The following is a 7,723-nucleotide window of genomic DNA, read 5'->3' on the forward strand; positions in this document are numbered from 1 at the left end:
ATCAGAGACACAAAGTGGCTGCCAAAGGCCGGGGAGGGGGATAGGGAGTTAGGAGATAGGCGACAGAGTTTCAGTTCAGAATGTTGAGAGGTTCTGGAGATGGTGGTGATGGTGGTGGCAGCCCAACAACTTGAATGTACTTAATGCCACTGAACTGTGCACTTAAAATGGTTAAAATGGTAAATTTTGTTGTGTTCCTACAATTTAAAAAAAGGTCCCCCAAAAGTCACATTTTCAAGTCACCCGTTCTGTATGTACCGTTTATCTTTTCCTCTCTGGGGCCTGGCAACCCTTACATTTTCCCCACTGCCTGACATCCAAACAAGAGAGCATGGACCACGTCACCCTTGTGGGCTTATCGTTTCCTCTCCTCTCCTGGCCTCCAGGGGTCGGTGGGAAGTCCCTTCACCCGACAGGCCCGGGGCCAGCTGGCACCCGCTAGAGAAAAAAATGTGCCTGCTTCTTCCCAAATCCGTTTTTGGTGATGTCACCTTGGCAGTTTTAAGTCATTGGGAGTGGGAGCGTTCACACCAGGGAAATGGGCGAGCGCCACAGACCAGGGCTTTCTGTCTGGGGAGCTGCTTCCAGCTCACCCTCGGTCTGACGTGTCCCTCAGCCAGAGATGCGCCTTATTTGCCAGCAGGTGCTGGAAGAAATGCCCAGGCCACGCCTAACACACCCCACGTGCACCGCCCGCCTGGCTCAGGAGGGAGATGGGGTGCCCAGGTCCCCGCTGCTCGCCCACCCGCCTTTGGAACAAAGGACAGTCTTGACTGAGGAGGCTCTGAGACCAGCTCACAGGCCCCAAGATGGTCAGCTGGACCAGATGGTGGGTCTACCCCGCGAGACCCTTCTCCTGCTTCATGAACACACAGGCAAGTGGGGACACAAGGCCCAGCCTCCATTTCCATAAAGCGTGCACATCAGGCCCCGCAGCACGCGGCCCGGCCAGCCTTACCGCCGTCGTGGTAGTGCTGTGTGGACTCCTCAGACGGCCGGTAGTAGCTCTGCTGGGCATAGGACGCCAGCTGGTCGGCGTAATCGCCGTGTGGTCCTGGGGGGTCTGTCCAGCTCATGGGCTCCGAGGTGGCCTGGTGGTGGCTGTACAGCTCGCCACAGTTGTTCTCCCCCTGGCACAGGTACTCTGGGAGGAGCCTTGCCGAGAGGACCGGTAGCGCCCTGTGGGCCGCTGCCCCATCGCGCTGCTCCCCTGCCCGCTCCGGCCATCATGGCCGTGGACTGGCCTGCGTAGTGCGGGCTCCCGCCCCGCGCCCAGCTGTAGCGAGACGAAGCCTGCATGTTTTTGTTGGCCCAAGACACGTCGTTGCGAATGGCGCCTTGGCCCTGCAAGCGGTACGCTCTGCGAGGCCGGTCCCGAGTGGCTGGAGCCGAGCCTCCGAGCCGTGGCTGCCGGCTGGCGCGCTCGTGGAGGTGCTGGGCGGCGCGCTCTGCGCCGTCTGCCGCGTGAACACGTGGTTCGGACCGATGTCGGTCTGCGCCTGCGTGAGGGAGGACGGCGGCAGGCCGGCGGGGGTGGCATCAATGAGGCTTCCCTGGGGGTGCGGGCCCTGGCCAGTTTTTTTCACACTATGGACATACCAATGCTAAAATCAAATTGATAAAGCTTAAATTCACATCAGGAACCAAAGACTGGGGGAAAAAAAAAAAAAAAAATCAGGAAAGGGATTTTCCTGGTGGCGCAGTGGTTGAGAATCCGCCTGCCAATTCAGGGGACGCAGGTTCAATCCCCGGTCTGGGAAGATCCCACATGCAGTGGAGCAACTAAGCCCGTACGCCACAACTACTGAGCCTGCGCTCTAGGGCCCGTGTGCCACAACTACTGAAGCCCGCCTGCCTAGAGCCCATGCTCCACAGCAAGAGAAGCCACCGCAAGAAGAAGCCCACGCACCGCAACGAAGAGTAGCCCCGCTCACTGCAACTAGAGAAAGCCTGTGCGCAGCAACGAAGACCCAACGCAGCCAAAAAGAAAAAAAAAAAAAATCAGGAAAGCTTTATCACACAGTTCAGACATGTGTTCAAAATTTTCCATAATGGCCTATTATTGGGGAAAAAAGGGAAGATAAATAAGATAGGTATGTGAAGTGGCCTGAGAGTGGTGACTGCAGAATTATATAATAAGAAGAAATATTTTTTCAGTAGATTAGTGTTTGGAAATACATATGAAGTAAAATTGTCACTGAAAAATACATTATGTTGGGCAGTTATTTTATGCAGCTCTAAACATAATTATGATTGGGATCTAGAAAATAGAAAATAACTTTGTTTTTTCCCCCAGCTTTGTTGAGGTAAAATTGGCAAATAAAAACTGCATATATTTTAGGTGTGCAATGTGATATATTGATATATGTATACATTGTGAAATGATTACTACAATCAAGCTGATTAACATATTCATCATTTCGTTTAGTCACCATTTTTTGTGTGGTGGGAACACTTAAGATCTACTCTCTTAGCAAATTTCAAGTATACAATAATGTATTATTAACTATAGTCACCATGTTGTACATCAGATCTCCAGAAATGAAGTCAGTGTGTTAACCACTTGCTTACTGATTGCGTTTAAAAGTCAGTCACAACATCACCCACTTGGTTGTTAGGGCAGGGTGATTTTGCAGGTATTACTTTAATAAATGTGAATAAAATATGCTTAACTGGTACTCTAGGAATCATTCAAATTGTTAAAACATCTTAAAGGAGGACAGGTCTGAGAATGAAAGGCAAGGACATGTAGACACAGGGTTTATTGATGGTGTTTATCACATGCGGATATAAATTCATAGACTGAAGTGAGGTGCCATCTTGGTGAAATAGACTGTGGCCAACAGGGTAGAGCCAAAGGTGGTGACTGATTTAAGGTACTTGTGATTTGCAGCAAATAACTGACCCACCAAACTGGAAAAACTTTTTCATAGATATGTGTGGGTAATGCTGAGTTAAAGTCACAAAGATTTCTTTGCATCTGACCTCAGCGTCTTCACTACATGTTATGAACTGAATGTTTGTGTCCTCCCCCAATCCATATGTCGAAGCTTTCACTTCTAATATGATGGTATTTGGAGGTGGGACCTTTGGGAGGTCATTAGGTTTAGCTCAGGTCATAAAGATGGGGACCTCATGAAGGAATTAATATCCTTATGAGAAAAGGAAGAGAGACCAGAGCTTTCTCTTTCTCTTTCTGCCATGTAAGGACACAGTGAGAAGGCAGCTGTCTGTAAGCCAGAAAGAGAGCCCTCACAAGGGAACTGAATTGTCTGGCACCTTGATGTTGGACTTCCAAGCCTCTAGAACTGTGAGAAATAATTTCCTGTTGTTTAAGCTATCCAGTCTTTGATATTTTGTTTTGGCAGCCTGAGCTAAGACACTAATGTTTACTGTAATACTGTACTAATGTTTACAGGCTTACTTTGGCGATATTGTGGGTTTGGTTCCAGACCACTGCATAAAGCAAATATCACAATAAAGCAATTCACATGAATTTTTTGGTTTCCCAGTGCTTATAAAAGTTATGTTTACACTATACTGTAGTCTATTAAGTGTGCAATAGCATTATTTCTAAAAAAATAATTGTACATACCTTAATTTAAAAACAGCTTATTGCTAAAAAGTGCTAACCATCATTAGAGCCTTCAGCAAGTCATAATCTTTTTGTTGATGAAGGGTCTTGCCTTGATGTTGAAGGATGCTGACTGATCAGGATGGTGGTTTCTGAAGGTTGGGGTGACTGTGGCATTTTCTTAAAATAAGACAACAGTGAAGTTTGTCACGTCATTTGACTCTTCCTTTCATGAACGATTTCTCTGTATCATGCAGTGCTGTTTGATAGCATTTTACCCACAGTAAACTTCTTCCAAAATTGGAGTCAGTCCTCTCGAACCCTGCCACTGCTTTACCAACTAAATTTATGTAACATTCTAAATCCTTTGCCGTCATTTCAGTAATCTTCACAGCATCTTCACCAGGAGTAGATGCCATCTCAAGGAACCCTTTTCCTTCTCATCCATAAGAAGCAACTCCTCATCCATTAAAGTTTTACCATGAGATTGCAGCAATTCAGTCACATCTTCATGTTCCACATCCAGTTCTAGTTCTCTTGCTGTTTCTACCACATGTGCAGTTATTTCCTCCACTGAAGTCCTAAACCACTTAAAGTCATCCACGAGGGTTGGAATCAACTTCTTCCAAACTCCCGCTAATGTTGCTATTTTGACCTCTTCCCATGAATCATGAATGTTCTTAATAGCATCTAGAATGGTGAATCCTTTCCACAAGGTTTCCTACTTACTTTCCCCAGATCCATCAGAGGAATCACTATCTATGGCAGCTATAGCCTTATGAAACTTCTTAAATAACAGGACTTGAAAATCAAAATTATTCCTTGATCCATGGGCTGCAGAATGGATGTTTTATTAGCAGGCATGGAAACAACATTCATATCTTCGTATATCTCCAACAGAGTTCCCGGGTGACCAGGTGCTTTGTCAATGAGCGGTAATATTTTGAAAGGAATGTTTTTCTTCGGAGCAGTAGGTCTCAACAATAGGCTTAAAATTCAGTAAACCATGTTTTAAACAGACATGCTGTCATCCAGACTTTATTTTACCATTTATATAGCACAGGCAGAGTAGATTTAGCATAATTCCCAGGGGCCCTAGGATTTTCAGAATGGTAAATGAGCATTGCCTTCAACTTAAAGTCACCACCTGCATTAGCCCCTGACAAGAGAGTCAGTCTGTCCTCTGAAGCTTTGCAGCCAGGCATTGACTTCTCCTCTCTACCTATGAAAATCCTAGATGGCATCTTCTTCCAATAGAAAGCTGTTTTGTTACAATGAAAATCTGTGGTTTAGTGTAGCCAGCTTCATTAATTATCTTAGCTAGATCTGGATAACTTGCTGTAGCTTCTACATCAGTACTTGTTGCTTCACCCTGCACATTTATGTTATAGAGATGGATTCTTTCCCCAAATCTCATGAAATAACTTCTGCTAGTTTCAAACCTTTCTTCTGAAGCTTCTTCACCTCTCTCAGCCTTCCTAGAATTGAAGAGAGTTAGGGCCTTGCTCTGGTTTAGGCTTTGCCTTAAGGGAATGTTGTGGCTGGTTTGATTTTCTATCCAGACCACTAGAGCTTTCCCCATAACAACAATAAGGCTGGTTTGCTTTCTTATCATTCATGTGTTCACTGGAGTAGAACGTTTAAATTCTTCAAGAACTTTTCCTTTGCATTCACAACTTGACTAACTGTTTGGTGCAAGAGGCTTAGCTTTCAGCCTATCTCGGCTTTCAGCATGCCTTCCTCACTAAGCTTAATCATTTCTAGCTTTCGACTTAAAGTGAGAGACATGCAACTATTTCTTTTAATTGAACACTTAGAGGCCATTGTAGGGTTATTAATTGGCCTAATTTCAATATAGTAAGCCCCCTACATACAAACGAGTTCCGTTCTGAGACCACGTTCATAAGTCCAATCTGTTCATAAGTCCAACAAAGTTAGCCTAGGTACCCAACTAACACAATCGGCTATATATTGATAGTACTGTATTGTAATAGGTTTATAATACTTTTCACACAAATAATACATAAAAAACAAACACAAAAAATAAAGAAAGCATTTTTAATCTTACAGGACAGTACCTTGAAAAATACAGGAGTACCAGCTACATCACGGCTGCTTTTACGCTTGCTTCCGGACATCCTGGTCTTGAAATAAAGATACTGTACTACTGTACTCTATACAGTACTGTACAGTAAAGTGCACAAAAGCACAACCACTTGCAGAGGATGCAAGCACGTGACAATGTCTGCCAGACACGTGAACTAACTTACATGATTGGACATGCGAACGCATATTCGCATCGTTGAAAGTTCGCAACTTGAAGGTTCGTATGTAGGGGACTTACTGTATTGTTGTATTTCAGGGAATAGGGAGGCCTGAGGGGAGAGAGAGAGATGGGGGAACAGTCAGAACATGCACAACACTTGTCGCTTAAGTTCACCATTTTATATGGGTGCAGTTCATGACACCCCAAACAATTATAATAAAATGTCAAAGATCACTGATCCCAGGTCACCATACAAATGTAATAATGAAAACGTTTGAAATATTTCTAGAATTACCAAAATGTGACACAGAGATATGAAGTGAGCAAATGCAGTTGGAAAAATGGCACCATTAGACTTGCTTGACAAAAAGGAAACCTTTAATCTATAAAAAATCACAGTATCTGCGAAGGGCAGAAAAGTGAAGCACAATAAAGTGAGATACGCATGTACTATAAATTTCCAAGAAAAGTGTGCAATATCCAGTGTTTCTCAATCTTATTTGAATAGTAATCTTTCTCAGAGATTCTGGAGGACAGTGTGGGCAGAATTGCCCTTAGATGAGGCAAGAAAGGCCCCTACCCTGGGATCTGTGATATAGAGGCCCTGAGTTGGCCCTCCTCTGCCTGTGCCCCTTCCCTAGGGCCATGGGGATAGCCCCACCCCGAATTTCGGTTCACCCCTCTACATCATGCTCTGGGCCTGCATGCCTTTCTATCAATGGTACAGCTTGTCCTTCTGAGAGTGGACTCCCCTCACAGCCCAGCCTTGGCCAAGGGGCCCTGCTGTTTGCAGGGGTCTGGGGACAAAGTTTGGATGTGTGTGTTACTGACCAGAGTTCTTGGCCTTCCCCAATCAATAGAAATTGACTAGAGGCCAGACAAGAAATTCAGGCAAGGCTCTATTGGGGCCCCTGCTGCAGCAGCAGCGGGGAGTGAGAACAACAGTTTCCCTTGCTTGCTCGCTCCTTGAGTGGGGGGCAAGCTTGCTCCTTATATGGGGTGAGGGTAGAGGTGTGTCCCAGGGTCGGGCCAGAGGGGCGGCTTAGGTGTTTTGCCCACCCCTTAGGTGGTGTAGTGTGCACGGGGCATGCGCAGTACCCTGCTTTTGCTCTCACACCCTGTTTTTGCTTCCAGCTCTTCAAAAGTGGCAGTTGGGATTTTTTTGTATCTTTGTATCTTTTGGGTCCAGAATTTGCCCCAACTGCGCATGCACGCAGTTATTTTTAGTCCCATAAAGTAACTTTGTATTTCGTTGCTTGAGGAGAGGTGTGTCCAGGTGCAAGCACTGCAGCACGGCAGCAAAGGGTCCCAGGTCCCAGCCGGTCTCATGTCAACTACTGTATCCACCTGTGAACACATGAGGCCTTTCTTGGTGGGCTCTGGAGACAAGCATGAGAAGAGAAAGGAATGGCAGGGAACAACTTCACTCCCCATGATCAAGTTCCAATGCAGAACGCTGTGGAGTCTAGGAGTCCAGAATCTGAACCTGGCCTTCCAAGCTGTTGTGAACGTACTTTTTGCAAAGGTAAGAGGATATTTTATTTAGCGGTTTGCTAGTCTAATTTATAACTTTAAAATATTTAGACATATGGTAAGTGGGCTTCTATTTATACTGTTATGTAACTTTAAGCCTTGCAAAAATTACGAGAGAGCCTGGGCTGGTGTACCCCAGAACGTGGGTCTGAAAAGTTTGCGCTAAGCTTCACTCTGTGACTATTTCCTGCCTACTACTCTATTTACTTGTGGCAGCCAGACTTACCCGCGCTGAATGCTATGCCAGAAAGGAAGCTTCATATATCAGAGTGGGAGGGAGGATTCCAAGTAATGGTTCTCTGAGATTCTCAGTTTCTCTTTTGTAAAATGGGACAATATGAAAGTACCTC

The 7,723-nt window shown here is 45.4% G+C and overlaps 1 pseudogene; it reads right to left on the reverse strand.

Moving 5' to 3' along the window:
- Positions 1-923: 923 nt before the first annotated feature.
- Positions 924-5,874, reverse strand: LOC132352739 (calcium-responsive transactivator-like; annotated as a pseudogene).
- Between the last annotated feature and the right edge of the window lie 1,849 nt (positions 5,875-7,723).

This window comes from Balaenoptera ricei, chromosome 18 (genome assembly GCF_028023285.1).
Source record: "Balaenoptera ricei isolate mBalRic1 chromosome 18, mBalRic1.hap2, whole genome shotgun sequence".
NCBI lineage: Eukaryota > Metazoa > Chordata > Mammalia > Artiodactyla > Balaenopteridae > Balaenoptera > Balaenoptera ricei.